At 38.9% G+C, this 14,155-nt stretch overlaps 1 long non-coding RNA gene across 1 annotated transcript; it reads left to right on the forward strand.

Moving 5' to 3' along the window:
* Positions 1 to 6,697: 6,697 nt before the first annotated feature.
* On the forward strand, positions 6,698 to 8,731 carry LOC117598226 (uncharacterized). The gene is made up of 3 exons (XR_004578903.2): positions 6,698 to 6,815; positions 6,980 to 7,022; positions 7,892 to 8,731. It is a non-coding gene; the product is annotated as an uncharacterized LOC117598226 (long non-coding RNA).
* The last annotated feature ends 5,424 nt before the right edge of the window (positions 8,732 to 14,155 follow it).

Below are 14,155 nucleotides of genomic sequence, written 5' to 3' on the forward strand. Positions count from 1 at the left end.
TATTTGCACCCTAATTTCAAACCTGTTCCTGTGTTCTGGCTGACAGGAACAGCTTCTCCTCAACAATTTGCTTGTATTTGGCCACATCCATTTTTCCTGTGATGGCAACAAGCTTTCCAGTTCCTCCTGCTGAGGAACAACCCCAGAGCATGATGCTACCACCACTGTGGTCTTTGACCACAGGAATGGTGTTACCTGGGGGTTGGGCTGTATTTTGTTTTGTGCTAAACATTATGGTTTGGCTTTAGATCAAATCACTGAACTTTAGTGTCATCAGACTCACAGAGGTTTTTTTTTTTTTTTTTCTAACATGGCTTTTCTCAGAAGTGGCTTCCTTCTGGCCACTCTCCCATAGAGGCTGGATCTGTGAAGAGCTGATGGACTCTTGGACACTTCCCTGACAATTTCCCTTCTTGCCTGAGCACTCAGTTTGGCTTGATCTTGGCAGTGTCTGGGTCATGCCATATTTTTTCTACTTTGTTATAATGGATTTCACAGTGCTAGTCAAATTTCATCTTGAAGCTTCACAGGCAGTTCCTTGATCTTCATGACAGAAGGAGCGATCTGATTTGCCCTTTTAGCTGTGAAACCTCCAAAAAATAGAGATATTCATTGTGCAAGCATACAGACACAGGTGGATGTAAAATGAACACATGGATGTACCCTGTTTAACATATTTAGTGTGAGCTCTAGAAAATTAAATACTAGACCTAATTTAGGCTTTTTAGTTTTAAATAATTCAATGACATCCAAGTACATTATTTATTTTTATTATATTTCTGTAAAGAGTAATTTGATGTTGCAATACAGCAAAAAGAGAAGTAATCACTTGGAGGTGAATACTTCTGGAGGCACTGTATATAGCATTTTTTATATTTTTAGGAGACCTTCCTGCTATTATTAATTTATTGTGGTGAAACAAAACATTGAAGTTTTAAAATGTACTTTTTTGCTGTTGGGCCAAACAACAACCACATTGTTCACTGCTGTCTTCAACCTCCGCATTCATTAATGATTCATCAGAAACCATACAATTGATTGTTTAATCATGTATCAGTATGCTAAAGCTAAGTCTGTTCTTCATGAGACAAGGGTGTCAAAATATCATAATCTAAACTAAAATTCTCATCTATAAATAACGCATTTGGTCCGTCTCAAGCACTCTGGTTCATGCTGCAGAGGCTTTCCATGAATGTTTTATGACTATGGATGGTGTGAATGTGATTGACCAGGACTATAAATAAGGCATGGCTTAGTTTGCTAAAATGTTCCTCCATCTTGTAAGAAAAAGGAGAACAATTTCCTAGAGGAACTGAGAGATAACTGGGCAATCACAGTGCATAAGTCTTGAAGTGTGTGATTTAAAAAAAAAATCTGGAACACTTTCACAGCTTGCTCAAACAAATATGAAACTAAATGATGAGGGACAGAGGAATAGTTGTACTATAGTGCATTTATTCAATGTAATAGGTACAAAATACATGCCAAGCATATTATGTATAACATTTATAAGATTTATGTGAGTTTTACTAAATATTACACCAATGAAGTTGTAAGATGCTTGATCCTCACCCTGATATTAATCATCTGTAATGTGTCATAAAAGTTGACTTCAGTGTGAATTCTTATGCTGCTGATACAGTCACAGTTAGTTTATTGTTAGTTTAATTACACCATGAAGATTCAAATCTTTTATTTTGTAGCACAATATAGTAAGAAAAGGAGGCACTAGCAGAAAAAGCTAGGTGTATTATGATACTGAAGGACATATTTTGCTTAAGAGAATCTCAGGCGTCCACATGAAACAGTGGGTGTATGGGAAGAAACCACTGAAAGAGATCTGCGAGTAGGAGAGTCTGCTAGCACTTAGAGTACATAGGCTTTACATACCACCTACTGTAATGTAGTTATATGAATATAGTGTGTGCTGAAATCCACTTCAGTGGAAGAGGAAAAGATTGTATGAGCACCTTCCATATATGCTGGTAACTATAGCCTTGAAAGGTCAAAAACACCAGTAGTATCCTTACTAATTATTCATCTATTGGAAACATACTGCTGTTTATTTGCTACAGATAATCCATACTCTCGTTTGCTAACATCAGATAGTCAAACCGTGTATAACTACTCAGTTGCTGTAACAGAATCTCTAAATGCAGAGCCACTGCTTCACTTTTTAGATAACTTTCCTAAATCAATATCCCCAATAATACTATTGCCTGTCTTCTGGCCCACCAGGAGCATTAGCATGACAGCTCTTTAAATCCACTGGGTAATTAAAGCCATGCGTTTAGCCAGCCCGTGTGTTTAAGTAATCACTTACATTAAATATTCACCAGCTTATTTTCAAATGGACCTCTGCTGAAAATGTGTGTTGCTAATTTTAAACCCCAGCCTTTCCCCCAAAATGTCGGCTTTAGGCATAAATTTTTGCAACTGCGTTTGATACAGCAGGTGCGTTTCCCTTCTCCAGTCAGGTGCTTACAGAAGAGATAGTATCTTTAAATTGGGTTACCTGGATTCAGCAAAACTACATCTCAAAAACCACACAAAAGACCTCATTGGTCATTGGAAAAGAAATATACATTTTTCTTCTTTTTCTCAGCCACTACGTGGCAAATTCCGCTTTCCCTCTCCCAATGTGTGCAACATATAGAAATGGTTCGCTACCTCACAGACATCCTATCTGCACTTACACTTTAGTGTTGTGGAAATTTATTAGATTTTTATTAGATTCTTTATTCTATTTATTCTGATTATTTGCTGTAAAACAAGATCTTGGTTTACACAGAATATTTTTAAACAAGCCCATTTTGATGTAAAAACTTCTACCCTGTCATTAACTGTCTTGTCAGCTGCTCCTTCTCCACTGAAAATGTTCATAGAATGATCATGGGGCAGCGTGATTCCTTCCCCAATGGGCCTCTATTAGCGCTTGTTGCAGTTCCTAGTTTTGACCACTAGGTGCAATAATAACTCTATGAAGCTAAATGGAGCAGTGAGCAAATCAATGGAGCATCGGCTTTTTTCTTGTCAAATAGCATGTTTTTTTTTTTTTAATTGTTGATCACTCAAAAGAGATAATTTAAAAGGTGTTTACGTCAGCATTTCTTTGCATTTTTTGAATGAGGACTTCATGAATATTATTCGTTGAATGGCTTTTATATGGTGGGGCTTTGCCCCCACCTGTTCCTATGAATGAGCCACCCCTGTCTTTCTCTATATGATGGCAGAGCAGCAGTTTATCTTTAGTGCACATGATATATTTCTAGGACAGAGGAGGGATTTAGAAACTGATCACAAAGGTGACCAGGCATGTCTGAGAGACAGAAGAAAGAGACTCATCAGGTTGCTCATCACCTTGAACTGCCCCTGTTCTCTTTTTGGCACAGCACCCGAGCCCAAGTCTTAATATCTCGCCTGTATTGCCATATTACATTACAGCAGCCTCTGAACAACTCAAGATCAATAAAGTGACAGTGGGCTCTATGTCCATTTCCAGATGTAATTATTTGAGGCTGATATTATTCAGGAGACAATGTTAAACAAGCAAAAATTGTTTAAACCTTGCCTGACAGTGGGTCTTCAAGCTCTTTTATGCAGAATCACACAAAAGATGGCTCATATTCAACAGATTAAACAGAATCATCCTTTAAGATCTTATGGCATCACATGGCCTACCTCCAAAAAAGATTACTCTGAGGTTTCCTAAATATAGAATTTTAACAGACTTCTGATTCCTTTACCATAGTCCAACCCAGAAAATGCAAATCCAACACTTATCAACCATGTTCCCATCATAGTGAAGATGTATTTCCTGATTTTACAGGCTAGAGTAATGAGTTTGTCTTGTTTAGAAGTGTACACTGGAGATTATAGCTATAATCACTTCTGGTGCTCTACTGTATGTGTTCTGGACCTGTAGCTTTTGAATATGAATATACAGACAGATCCATAACAGATTTCACTTTTTAGCACATTAAGCAGAGATTTAGCAGTGTTAAGCTGACACGCCCTTCTTATTGAATATGTACATGTCCACTTATTCACAGGTTGCTCAAACTGGATCAACTCACTGGTATCAGTGTGAAGGGAAGAACATTTTGATGTATTTTAACAACTAATGGTAGGATCTGGTGAAAGTTGGGGGATGACAGGAACCACAAATAAGTAAGAAAGGGCAATGTAATGAATACTGCCTTGACCTCACTGTCAAAATGCTAACTCGGTTAACATTAAAGAAAAGTAAAATTTTCTACAACAAAGTTTAAAGTTGGCTTGCCAATGCCTATTACATTCATCTAACATGCAATATATATATATATATATATATATATATATATATATATATATATATATATATATATATATATATAGCATAGACTTTATATATACTTAAATAAAATTATTTATACATAATTAATCTTGCATAAGTTTGTGCACTCTTTTATAACAGGACATGTGACTGTACTCAGAATGACATTCTACCGCATGTTCACAAATAATGAGCAAGTACCATTCATCACTGAAGTGATTCTGATTAACCGCAAATAAAGATCAGCTGTTTCTGTAAGATCTTCTTGACATCTTCTTGGTTTCGTCTGCTTGCTGAAGCCATGTTCTGCGAAGAGCTTACAAAGCATGTATGGGATCTGATCGTTGAAATGTAGCTCCAAATACTAATCTATTTTTGGCATAAAACTGCAGGTCTCTGTTAGACAGCGGAAGATGAGGAAATATTTCACCTTTCAGCACAATAACGACCCAAAGCACAAATATAAGTAAACAAAGGAATGGCTTCAGAAGAAGAAGAAGATCAATGTTTGGAATGGCCCAATCAGAGCCCAGATCCAAATCCTATCGAAAACCTGAGGAATGACTTGAAGAGCTCTGTGCACAGAAGATCCCTGTACAATTTGATAGATCTGGGGCATTTTTGTAATGAAAGTGGGATAAAATTGCCAAATCAAGATATACTAAGTTGGTGGTCTCTTACCCTAAAAGACTGAGTGCTGTATTACAAGCAAAAGGTTCTTTAACAAAGTATTAGTTATTATTTTTCCCCTAAAATATTTCTATTTGTTTTGCACTTGAATTTTGTTGGTTGCTATATCACATTAAAGATAGAAAAAGATCTGACATGATTTATCTTGGTTTAATTTTTTTACTGTACATCACAAGAACTTGTGGGAAAGTACACAGTACTGTGCAAAAGTCTTAGGCATGCTCATTTTTATTATAGCTGATTATTTTATGAATTATTACTATTATTAATGCATTATTGAGTCATTACAAAAACTTTTTCCGACCTTGACTTTTTCAGAAGAATGTTTGCATGTCAGTAAATGTATGTTACATTTTACCTGCAAAAACAGAAGCGAGCATGACCTGTGGCACATTCTCCAAGATGCTTAAAATTTTACCCGCCAATTTCCTTAGAAAACTACACAAAGTGTACCTGAGAATACTGATGCATTTGTAGAAAGCAAAGGGTTGTCACACCAAATGTTGGCTTTGGTTAGTTTACTACTGGTTACTGCTCTTTATTGTATTTTTTTTATGTAGAAAAGTTTAATATTCATTATTTTTGAAGTTATATTTGGTTTACAAATATAAGGCCTAAGACCTTTGCACAGTACTGTATATATACACTCACCAGACACTTTAATAGGAACACCTGCTCATTCATGCACTTATCCAATCAGCAAGTCTGCAAAACATCTTGCAGATAGTCAAACATCAAAGGATGGGTTACAATATGATTTGGCACCAGACGTACTGGTTCAACTATTTCAGAAACTGCTGATCTCCTGGGATTTTAAGACAAACAGTCTCTAGATTTGACAGAGAGTGGTGTGAAAAACAAAAAAACTTCCAGTGAGCAGTTCTGTGGCAGAAACATCTTGTTGAGAGAGGTCACAGGAGAATGGCCAGACTGGTTTAAATTGACAGGAAGGATACAGTAACTCAAATAACCACTTCTTTACAAACGTGGCGAGCAGAAAAGCATCTCAAGCTACACCACATAGAGCTCCAATCCTGTCAGGGAAGAACAGGAATCTGAGGCTACAGTAGGCACAGGCTCTCTGAAACTGGACTGTTGAAGAATAGAGAAATGTCAGCTGGTCTTTTTCCATTATATCTAGATACATTTTGAAGAGCAAAAGAATACAATTCTGCGAAAAGATGTGCAAATTGGTTGTTGAAAGAAAAAGAACTCTAAATAAAACTGTATAATCACTCCCTTCTGTAATCATACTGTCTCTTTTTATTCCTGCCATCGGCCTAATTGTTGCAATGTCACCCTGACATCTCATTACATCTCATCTCATCTCTTTCTTCTTTTTCTCTCTCATTCTCTCTTTCCTGTCTTTTAAATGAATGGCTAAACAGGCAAATCAGCTGCCAGACAGTCATTCTGCAGCTCCAGCCACGCATTTAAACCCAGTCTGTTCCCTTTCTCATTATGGGCTTGGGTTTCAACCACCCGCTTCCAGCACGTCTGGCTGAGCGAGAGAAAAGGGAGAGACAGATACTTATAGGATTGAAATAGATGGAATCCACTTTTCTATCAGCAGAATCGTTTTCAAGCCTGAAACAGATCATGCCACATGTCTTGAGAGAGAGAGAAGGAGGCCGGTCTTTCAGGTCCAGCCCTTATTATCATGCAGAGGCCCTCCTTACCAAGGCAATCTGTCTAACAGCCTACTCAGAGGGCTGACAGCCAGGCCACCACAACACTCTCATCCAACAATGTTGTTCACCTCAGCTACCCATCTTACTTTACATTTCAGTGCTGTCGAGTCATCATGGAGGTATTACTTCTTCTACTGTATTATTAGGCTAGTTCCATAGCTAACAATGTAAATAATGTATGTGTGATAAATGACTGTAAGCAATGAAATGTAAAATAGAATTAATATTGAGGCGGATGAACTATAAAATCACAAACTTACACAATTCTTTCTTTTTTTTTCAGAGCAAACTCAATGAAAGTTGTGGTTAGTTTCTTAATTGTTAGGGTGAGTGCTCAAAGTGATGCTTGCTCTACCAAATAATGATGATGTTTGTACTGTGATACTGTGAACCAAGATCAGTAAACAATGGTTTGATGGTAGAGCAAGTGGATATTTAATAATGCTTTGATTACGCTCTTAGAAAAGCAGGAAGCAACCTTCTGATCTATAAAGCAATCAAATAACCCTGATTTGCTGATTTGGCCCCAAAACACCTGAAAAACAGACTACAAAGGAATCGTATAAACCTGAAGGAGCACCAGAGAAAGAAAACAATGTGTAGAGAAAATAATCTGTAGAACTAACAGATTTAGAGATAGAGTGAGGAAAAGCTAACATATTTTGGCAATAAAAAAGGAGCGACAGTGAAGCTCGGCATGTGTCTTTCACTACAGGAAAATTGCCCCAGGTCTCGGTAAATCAATTTGACACAAAAGGACTGCGGACCTAGAGACAGAGGCTCTGAAATACGACAGTACGTGATATTGGATTTGAGATTGCCTGTGCATCAGCACATTTTTTGGGGCAGCTTGCAGAAGCGGGAGGCCGCTGTTAAGCTGAGGATGGGATGAGAGCCCACAGCAAGCCTGTACTCAGCACAGGGAAAGAGATTGTTTGGGGGGTTTGCACTTTTATAACATTTTACTAAATAAAGACAAAAATAAACTTTACATAACTGACTAATGGGCCCTTCGAGGCCCCTCATGCATTAGATATGTAGCTATATCAGCTTTTCTAAGAGTATAATTAAAGATACTTAAATATTCTCTTTCCCAACTATCAAACTAGTTGTTTTTAGTTGTTAAAATAGAGTCTTGAATAATACTGAATTGTATGTTTTCTGTATATGTTTCTGAACCATGAAAAATTGACAGAACGACCCATATGGACTGTCCTTGGCTCACTCACAGGCCTGTGGTGAGGAAACGGCATGAAGACACATCATGAGGAGGCAAAGAAATTCCGTGACGACAGTGTGGAAATCCATCCGCTCCTCCTCCTCCTTTATTCCTCCTCCACATTCTTTTCAGAAATCATTTCCCTGCTCAACTGCAGTCATGATGACACCAGCTACATCCCAAACCACCTACTACCTTACTAAATTATGTCAAAATAATAAGAAAGACTGGGCTGGTATTTTTAAATTTTCTTACATGGAAATTATTCCAATTCCTTTCCAGAAGGAAAACATTTTGTGATTAACTGGTAATAGTATTTATTTATTGATTTGTTTGTTTGTTTTCTGCTGTAAATAAACTCTTAACACATCGGAAAACAATGTTTTTACATAGGTCATTATATGTGTATGTTTACTACTTACCCATCCCTGTTTATCTCTGCCACAACCTTCATTTGCTCATCCACTCATTGCAACATTCAGTTTTGTTTACTGAACATAACAGTGTTTCAATAATGTGACAATACCTGTAATTCATTTCAAATATTCAGAAATGTAATTTCAGGCAAACCTTTTTTTGAGAGCATACGAATTTCAAGCTTATGTATGTAACTTCTACTGAAGTGATATAAGTGAAATACTTCATCTGGAGGAGTGTCATTTGACACTCTCAATTAACTTCATCTGAGTCAGAATCACATGCAACACAATTGTAGCAGAGATAAATAGGTATTAACCCGGAGGCAGCACTATACTGGATACTGCAGATTGCTTGGATTTTATGCTTTGTCACTGTGCTAATCAAAATTCAATGTTGTTTAATGTGCAACCAATTAGACAAACCACTACGTAATAATGCAGCTAGTAAAGAACTAAATCATCTATAGACAGCTTACATTTTCTTACAAGATATGGTACCTAATTTGGTTAATTTTTTTTAGTTTCATGCTGGAATGTATCCAAAAGTAAATTTTTAACAATTGAGTTTTATTCTGATGACAAAAAAAGAATTTTTTTTTACTTGACAAAAAGTGCAAAAATGTATATTTCTTTGGAAGTGTGTTGCAAACCCATCCATCCCCACGTCTGTGATGCCCCTGAAAGCTCTTTTCTTCTTCTGATGACTCAAAAATAACCTTTCTCTCTTCAAAGCCCTCTTTCTTCTCTGTCCTGAGAGGACAATTTTTTTCAGTTGTTCAACTATAAGACTTTGCCCTTTTGGCTTCACCTGTTCTTTCAGTGGTGTGTCACTCAAAATTCCTGATTGAATGGTGTCTGATGTTCTGGGTGGTGGGAAATAGATATATTTCAAGTGCATGGCCTAGAACTGCTGTCAGTGGCAGCTGGGGATAAACAGCTGCTTCGGTTGTGGCCTGCTATTGACCCGGTGCTGCAACTCTGCTTTCAGTGGCTAAATGTGGGTGGCCAGTAACATAAGCTGCTGCAAATTCTCACATCAAGAAAATGTTGGGGTTAAAGAGCTGAATTTCCAGTAACTCTGGATCCTTGTTTCATGTTCAGAGAGGTTCAGATAGATAGATAGATAGAGAGAGACTGACTGACAGACAGACAGAACAGATTATTAGGTATGATCTTGATTTAAAAGGGTGTACATTGTGATCCGAGTGTAAGCAGTCACGCTGGCACTCTATCACTCATTCACTTTGTCACTCTAGTTATAACAGTATAATCTAAAGGGGAAGCCATAAGGTAACACAGGCAGGAGAGCACGCTGGGACAGAAACAGGCCTGCCTTTCCACCGTTAACAACAATGAGTGATCATGTGAGAGAGGTGGGTGACATCAAACATCAAAACATCCAAGTTTACCAAAGCTCTCTAGCCTAATGAACCACTAAAAGAAAATGCCTTTAAAAAGAAAAGCTATTTAACAAAATTCCTGACTAAAGAAATAAGTTTTCAGCCTAGATATAGAGTCCTGAGCACTAATTGGAAGGCTATTCCATAGCTGAGGGACCTTGAAATAAAAAGCTCTGCCTCCAGCTGTGGTTTTCATTATTCTAGGCACTGATAAAGACCCTGGACCTTTTGATTAAAGCGGACGTGGTGGGCCATAATGAGACCAAAGTTCAGACACCGTTGAGCGAGTAATACAATAGTAGTTATAATAGTCCAAATTCTAATTAGGGTTAATAAAAACATTAACTATTTATTTCTGTTATCTCTGTTAAAATTGCTATTTTTTGTGATGTAAAAAAATGAAACCAAGTTAAATCATGTCTGTACAGATTAAATCATCTGGCTATACAGAAGCCCTTTCTCACAAAGAAATACTACCATACATGTTGTTGTTCTTTCGGCAGCTCTCGTTAGGGGTTGCCACAGCAGATCATTGGTCCGCATATTTGATTTGGCACATTTTTTATACCAGATGCCCTTCCTGACACAATCCTCCACAATTTTATCCGGGCTTGGGACTGGCACTGGGAATGCACTGTTTTGTGCAACCCCATTGGCTGGGGTTGGGAATCAAACCTGGGCATTGGCGGTGAGAGCACCGAGACCTAACCACTAGTCTTCCAGGGACCTAAATACTACCATATATAATTCTCAATATCTTTCATTATCTTTCCTCATAGTTTTCAGAAAAAATGTGGTAAAATAGCATTTTCTCTTATTATAATTCCACAAGATTATTGTCTTGTGAGCAAATAAGCAAACATACAGTATTTGCAAAAGTATAAACACACTGCAAAAAATAACATCTTAGCAAGTGCAGATATCTTGAATATAGACAAATTTATCTAGCATTTTCTGTTATTAAATTACAATAAACTGAATACATGATTATTAAACCTATTTCTTGACTTTTATACTAATTTCAAGCTTCAAAAGTCTTGTTCTTTTGCCAGATATTTTAGCTAATTTTAAGCATTTATTTCTAGAAAACAGCAAAATTATCTGCCAATACAATAAGAAAATTTATAACTTGAAATTAGTAAAAAAGAAAAGTCTAGAAGTAGGGTTAATAATCATATATTTGGATTATAGTAATCTTATAACTGGAAATGCTAGATACATTTGACTATGTTCAAGTTGTTTTCACGTGCTAAGATGGCATTTTTTTTGCAATGAGACGCTTATACTGACATCACAGATATGGCAAAAAAAGGCAGCTGACTTTGCTGTCATTTCTTGAAGAAGTAAGCAAAAGCCGAACAAGATGCTAAAAGCAAGGGAGGTGACATTTCTGTTTCTGAAACTTGTTGGCCCATCACCCATAAAATTCAACCGTGCCACATATGCATTTTCAGATTTCTAAAAGACACTGCAATGCCACAGATGAGCAGAGCATACTGCATCAGGAGGAGACTGTACGTTAACTCCTCCTACTGCATTACTGAAATGTTACGGTTGCAAGCCCTGCAGCCATCATACCTATACTATTAGCTCTAAGTCTGTGATGGCATTTAACACTGTATTACATCAAGTGCTTGGAGCAGTGCTGTGTCTACATGTTCCAGGACCTTTTCCCTCCCTGTCCACTTGCTGGATCACCTCTCCTTTGCTGTTCTGGTACCTTGTGATTAATTAATTAAGCACTGCTTTTACATCTCACACGCTGAGGAGAAATGGAAGTCTTACATTTTTTTTAATCGCCTAATCTTAAAATCAGTTGGTGAGCAGAAAAGCATCTCAGAACATACAACACATCAAACCTTGAGATGGATGGGCTACAACAGCAGAATACAGTATCAGGTTCAGCCAAGAACAAGAATCTGTGGCTATCATGGGACAGTTGAAGACTGGAAAAAGACATTGCACAAACTGGACAGTTGAAGACTGGAAAAAGACCAAGTGATTTTTTTTTCTAATCTTCAACTGTCCAGTTTGGGTGAGCATTGCTGCCACATGATTGGCTGCTTAGATAACTGCATGAACGTGCAGGTGTACTGGTGTTCCTAATAAAATGGATAGTGAGTATATATATAGACACACACACACCAATCAGCTATAACATTAAAACCACTGACAGGTGAAGTGAATAGTGAATAACATTGATTATTTTGTTACACTGGCACTTGTCAAGGGGTGGGATATATTAGGCAGCAAGTGAACAGTCAGTTCTCAAAGTTGATGTGTTGGAAGCAGGAAAATGGGCAAGTGTAAGGATCTGAGTGACTTTGACAAAGGCCAAATTGTGATGGCTAGTCGACTGGCTAGCTCAAGGCTCACTGATGCGTGTGGGAAGCGAAGGATAGCCTGTCTGGTCCGATCCCACAGAAGAGCTACTGTAGCACAAATTGCTGAAAAAGTTCAAGCTGGCTGTGATAGAAAGGTGTCAGAAAACACAGTGGATTACAGTTTGCTGCGTATGGGGCTGTATAGACCGGTCAGACCCCTGTCCACCACCGAAAGCACTTACAATGGGCACGTGAGCATCAGAACTGGATCATGGGGCAAGGAAAGAAGGTGGCCTGGTCTGATGAATCATGTTTTACATCATGTGGACGGGCGGGTACCTGTGCATCACATACCTGGGCAAGAGTTATCACCAGGATGTGCTATGAGAAGAAGGCAAGCTGGCGGAGGCAGTGTGATGCTCTGGGCAATGCTCTGCTGGGAAACCTTGGGTCCTGGCATTCATGTGGATGTTACTATGACACGTACCACTTACCTAAACATTGTTGCAGACCAGGTACACCCAACGGTATTCCCTAGTGACAGTGGTTTCTTTCAGCAGGATAGTGCGCCGGGCCACACTGCAAAAATTGTTCAGGAATAATCTGAGGAACATGACAAAGAATGTAAGGTGTTGACTTGGTTTCCAAATTCCCCAGATCTCAATCCAATCGAGCATCTGTGGGATGTGCTGGACAAGTCTGATCCATGGAGGCCCCGCCTCACAACTTACAGCACTTAAAGGATCTACTGCTAATGCCTTGGTCCCAGATACCACAGCACACCTTCAGAGGTCTTGTGGAGTCCATGCCTTGATGTGTCAGAGCTGTTTTGGCAGCACAAGGGGAACCTACACAATATTAGGCAGGTGGTTTTAATGCATATGTATGTATGTATATATATATATATATATATATACACTATATTACCAAAAGTATTCGGTCACCTGCCTTGACTCACATATGAACTTAAGTGCCATCCCATTCCTAACCCATAGGGTTCAATATGATGTCGGTCCACCTTTTGCAGCTATTACAGCTTCAACTCTTCTGGGAAGGCTGTCCACAAGGTTGAGGAGTGTGTTTATAGGAATTTTTGACCATTCTTCCAAAAGCGCATTGGTGAGGTCACACACTGATGTTGGTCGAGAAGGCCTGGCTCTCAGTCTCCGCTCTAATTCATCCCAAAGGTGTTCTATCGGGTTCAGGTCAGGACTCTGTGCAGGCCAGTCAAGTTCATCCACACCAGACTCTGTCATCCATGTCTTTATGGACCTTGCTTTGTGCACTAGTGCACAGTCATGTTGGAAGAGGAAGGGGCCCGCTCCAAACTGTTCCCACAAGGTTGGGAGCATGGAATTGTCCAAAATGTTTTGGTATCCTGAAGCATTCAAAGTTCCTTTCACTGGAACTAAGGGGCCAAGCCCAACTCCTGAAAAACAACCCCACACCATAATTCCTCCTCCACCAAATTTCACACTCGGCACAATGCAGTCCGAAATGTACCGTTCTCCTGGCAACCTCCAAACCCAGACTCGTCCATCAGATTGCCAGATGGAAAAGCGTGATTCATCACTCCAGAGAACGCGTCTCCACTGCTCTAGAGTCCAGTGGCGGCGTGCTTTACACCACTGCATCCGACGCTTTGCATTGCACTTGGTGATGTGTGGCTTGGATGCAGCTGCTCGGCCATGGAAACCCATTCCATGAAGCTCTCTGCGTACTGTACTTGGGCTCATCTGAAGGTCACATGAAGTTTGGAGCTCTGTAGCAATTGACTGTGAAGAAAGTCGACGACCTCTTTGCACTATGCGCTTCAGCATTCGCTGACCCCTCTCCGTCAGTTTATGTGGCCTACCACTTCGTGGCTGAGTTGCTGTTGTTCCCAAACTCTTCCATTTTGTTATGATAAAGCTGGCAGTTGACTGTGGAATATTTAGGAGCGAGGAAATTTCACGACTGGATTTGTTGCACAGGTGGCATCCTATGACAGTTCCACGCTGGAATTCACTGAGCTCCTGAGAGCGGCCCATTCTTTCACAAATGTTTGTAAAAACAGTCTGCAAGCCTAAGTGCTTGATTTTATACACCTGTGGCCAG

This window comes from Pangasianodon hypophthalmus, chromosome 10 (assembly GCF_027358585.1).
Source record: "Pangasianodon hypophthalmus isolate fPanHyp1 chromosome 10, fPanHyp1.pri, whole genome shotgun sequence".
NCBI lineage: Eukaryota > Metazoa > Chordata > Actinopteri > Siluriformes > Pangasiidae > Pangasianodon > Pangasianodon hypophthalmus.